This window comes from Hylobates moloch, unplaced genomic scaffold (assembly GCF_009828535.3).
Source record: "Hylobates moloch isolate HMO894 unplaced genomic scaffold, HMol_V3 SCAFFOLD_2, whole genome shotgun sequence".
In the NCBI taxonomy this organism is placed as follows: domain Eukaryota; kingdom Metazoa; phylum Chordata; class Mammalia; order Primates; family Hylobatidae; genus Hylobates; species Hylobates moloch.
In genome coordinates this window covers 159,917,748-159,922,433 of record NW_026652277.1, presented here as the reverse complement: position 1 = coordinate 159,922,433, position 4,686 = coordinate 159,917,748, and the positions used below count along the sequence as shown (strand labels likewise).

At 39.2% G+C, this 4,686-nt stretch overlaps 1 non-coding gene across 1 annotated transcript; it reads right to left on the bottom strand.

Annotated features, from left to right (window-relative positions):
• Positions 1–4,291: 4,291 nt before the first annotated feature.
• On the bottom strand, positions 4,292–4,362 carry TRNAG-GCC (transfer RNA glycine (anticodon GCC)). The gene has a single exon. It is a non-coding gene; the product is annotated as a tRNA-Gly (tRNA).
• Positions 4,363–4,686: the final 324 nt, after the last annotated feature.

Below are 4,686 nucleotides of genomic sequence, written 5' to 3'. Positions count from 1 at the left end.
CTCATGACAGAAGGCAAAGGAGGAGCAGACACATTCACATGGCAAGAGCGGGAGTGAGAGAGGGAGCAAGAGCAACAACTGGCTCTTGAGTGAACTCATTACTGTACGGATGGAACCAAGCCATTCATGAAGGATCCACTCTCTTGACCCAAACACCTCCCACCAGGCCCCATCTCCAACACTGGGGATTACATTTCAACATGAGATTTGGATTATTCTTAATATATTCCTTCTTCCTTTACTTCATTACTTATCTTTCATTATTTTCTCAAATCTTTATTGTTTGTTATTTCTGTAGGTTGATCAAATTTGTATTCAACTTATAGTTTTAATGACCTTGTTTTGGAATTTCTGATGTAATTTTACATTTCATCAATGGCTGACTTTTCTTTCTTTGCTCACATGATCAAAAATAACCCAAACATGTCCCCCTAAATTTCAGTTTACCATTTAATATGCTCTATTTTTTCCTTATTTTTCTGCCATCCCAATATCATAAGAATGTTAGAAAACTTTCACCATCCTTTTCCTATAACTTTTCTTCCTACCCGCATGAGAACTTTAGAATGTTTTACTTAATCTTCTGTTTGTCCACTCCACCCTAACTTATATCAAGAAGTTAGGGAGTTGTGCCATATTTTTATCCTCTGTAACTATTTTTTCAGATAGGTATTATATGTTACCTGAAGATTACTTATAATTTGCCAAGAAAAACATTGTTGTCTGGTGTTTTTCAGGACTTTTTCTTTCTCTTTGTTAATGATAAGTGGATTTAAAAATACAAATTTAGTTTTTTAAAGTTAAATTAATATTTTTCCAATAAATTATTTAAATGTTATCTAAGTATTCAAATTTACCAAAGATAAAATTATTCATGTATTCTTCTGTGGTTAAAAAAATCTCTTTTATAAATATAATGCCCACTTTTCACCAATCACTTTTATCAGAGGTTTGTTCATCTTCGTAGACAACATTTGGGGTTTGTATTTGTTAGTTGGTCCTATATATTTTGTTTTGTTTACTTTCTTTTTCTCTTGTCAATATTTTCTTTCTCCTACATTTAGGGTTGTTTTGTTTCTAAACTATGAATTGTTGATTACTCATTCTTTTCACCCTTTCTTTTCATGTTAGTATTTAACATTATACCTTTTACTATGGACAGTTTTGTAGCTGCAGGTTACATTTTTTTAATATAGTATGGTAATCATTGTTATGTTCTAGTTTCTAATGTACATTATAATTTTTTCTTAGAGTCAAAATAATCTGGAAGAGGGTTTTGATAGTGATATATATTAAAGTAATATATATAAATGATTATATTATTTGATAAAACTTACTATGAATTATTAAGTGTTCAATATTTATATATATTCCATGTGTGTTTGTAAAGACTGTGTACCCTCAATTGCTGGGTGTAGAGTTATGCATCTGTTCATTAGATAAAGCTTATAAATCATATTTTTCAAGTAATATAGGTTCATATCAATTAATTACTAGAAGAGGTAGGCTAAAATGTCCAACTGTGATGGAATTTCTCTATGTGTTTAAATATTTTGTTTTTTGCATTTGAGGCCTATGTTTTTAAGCTAATACAAGTTCATCTTTGTTATATTTTCCTATAAATTTTTCCTGTTAGCAATATATAATTAATCCTTTTGCTTATCATTATGCTGCTGGAATGTATATTTTATTAATAAGGCTTCATTTATTTATTTATTTATTTATTTTTGAGATGGAGTCTCACTCTGTCACCCAGGCTGGAGTGCAGTGACACGATCTCGGCTCACTGCAAGCTCCACCTCCCAGGTTCACACCCTTCTCCCGCCTCAGGCTCCCACGTAGCTGGGGCTACAGGTGCCTGCCACCATGCCCGGCTAATTTTTTTTTGTATTTTTAGTAGAGACGGGGTTTCACCATGTTAGCCAGGATGGTCTTGATCTCCTGACCCCACGATCTGCCTGTCTTGGCCTCCCAAAGTGTTGGGATTACAGGCGTGAGCCACTGCACCTGGCCAATAAGGCTTCAATAGCTTTGCTTGGTAGTCTTTTTTTTTAGTCTATCATTTTCTGTCTCTTTATTATATTCAATGTATTTTGATGTGTCTCTTATAAACATTGCAAGGGTTTGTTAAAAATCTTATCAAACAGGAATGACTTTCACTTTTACCCATACAAAATATAAAGCTAAAAGATTGGACAAAATATGTGAAGCAATGATTTCCAAACAGTGGACTTTGGACATTGACAGTGCAAACCTTCAATCCCTAACAGAAGAGAATCTCATGAGACGACTCCCACTTCATGCTAGCTCTGTGCCTGGAGAAAATTTTCTGAGCACAAAGAGGTAGAATCCAACCAGAAAGAAAACTGTGGCCCTACTGAACTGAGGAAGAAGAGGTCAGAGTTCTGGAATCAGAAAGAGTAAGTAGGAAGGGTGCTACGCCTAAGGACTCTAGATCCTTGGTTTGGGACTGGGCTTCACACATGTAATGTGAGGCTATTGAGACTGAGGAGGACTGCCGTGTGGTCAAATCAGAAGGAATATGCTAGAGTTCAAGTCACCATGCAAGATCCGTGAGCAACTCCTTAGGTGAATTGTGAAAGACAGCCAGGTATACTCTTTGCTATTGCAAATGGTCACACTTTCACTTCTATCCAAGACTTACTGTTAATTTTACCTTTCCCCTCTGTTTTCATTATGCTTGTGGGTTTTTTTCCTGAACCTTTTTCACTCTGTCAAAATGTGTGCCAGGACTCTCTGGGACCATTATCCAAATAAAACATAAAAATATTTCTTTGCCAATTTTTCTTAAAAGGAATTGACCTGTAGTGTCATTAAAAATATAAAATTGATTTGAGGGTAGATATAAGACCCAAATATCATTAACCAGGTATTTAAATAGGAATTATTTAACTAGATAAACTCCTTGTCAATGCATATTGTCAAGTTTTAAAAAATATTACTCAGAGACTGATGCAATCAACTCGCTAGTTCTGGAATAGGGTAAAGACTAGAGGCAAAGAACAGTTCATGAGAATTAATAGTGTAGGTAGCCATCTACAAAATGTTACTGACTGGCCTGCCATAGGCTCTGTCATAGTGTGGCCAACTGCCACGGTTACTTGAGACCGTCATTATAGCAGTTACTGTTGTTACTGCCTGAGACCATCATTACAAACTGAACGAAGGGACGAACTTAGAAATTATAACAAAAAACAAAAGAAACCGTTTTAAAAGAAGGGGAGCCGGGGAAGAAGAGAGCTCCCCGCTTCCAGTGAGCAAAGGCAGCCCCTGAGCTTCCACAGCCCCTCCTATTTATTGGGTAACAAGAGCGAGGAGGAGGAGGTAACAACTGGTCAGCTGCTTAATTGATCACATGTTCATATTGTTACTAACAGGCTTCAGATGTACCTAATCACAAGAAACACTGCGCTTGGGGCACGACTGCCCTCAGCATTCCTTCTGGGTGGCAGATGTAGTTTCGTCAGTTTGTCAAAATTCTGCATTTATGAGAAACAGTTTTATTGCTTACTCATATAGCCTCCAGTGGTATACTGAGTTGATCACGACCCTCATTCTTTCGGCCTGTAACATCATAGGACCAAGATTTATGCTTAGAAAATACCTTCCAGTCTTGACGTCTACAGACATCATGTTCTTCATGTCTCTGGAAATTTTTTTTTTTTTTTTTGAGACAGAGTCTCGCTCTGTCACCCAGCCTGGAGTGCAGTGGCGCCATCTCAGCTCACTGTAAGCTCCGCCTCCCGGGTTCACGCCATTCTCCTGCCTCAGCCTCCCGACTAGCTGGGACTACAGGCGTCCGCTACCACGCCTGGCTAATTTTTGTATTTTTAGTAGAGACGGGGTTTCACCGTGTTAGCCAGGATGGTCTCAATCTCCTGACTTCGTGATCCATCTGCCTCGGCCTCCCAAAGTGCTAGGATTATAGGCGTGAGCCACCGCGCCTGGCCTGGAAGTTCTTTTTTTCTCTGTTTTTTTTGGAGACAGAGTCTCATTCTGTCCTCCAGGCTGGAGTGCAGTGGTGCAATCTCGGCTCACTGCAACCTCCGCCTCCCAGGTTCAAGCGATTCTCACGCCTTAGCCTCCTGAGTAGCTGGGACTATAGGCGTGCGCCACCAGGCCTGCTAATTTTTAGTAGAGAGAGGGTTTCACCATGTGGGCCAGGCTGACCTCGAACTCCTGGCCTCAAGTGATCTGCCTGCCTCGACCTCCCAAAGTGCTGGGATTACAGGTGTGAGCCACCATGCCCAGCCAAAATGGGATGCCATGTTGCATAGGCCAGGAAATGAACCTGGACCTCCCGCATGGCAGGTGAAAATTCTACCACTGAATCACCCATGCACCTATGGAAGTTCTTTCACAATACCTCTCGAAGGGGTAGTATTTAAGTGGGATCAGCTCTTTCCACAGGAATAATCAATAATTTCAGTGGTTCTCCTAGGGTCCAAGGGGCTTCCATCTATAATCTGATCTGATTTGGCAACATCAGATGTGTTGAATGGCACTGAGTAGACACTCATGTCTTACCACTTGTGCTATGAAGCAACAGTGATTCCGAGATACCAGGTGACTTTTTTTTTTTGGCTTGTAAGCACCAGTGTCTTACTCTTTGCACTTCTCCTTGCTGCTTTCCTAGTAACAGTTCCCAGCAGCAAGGGCTTCTGT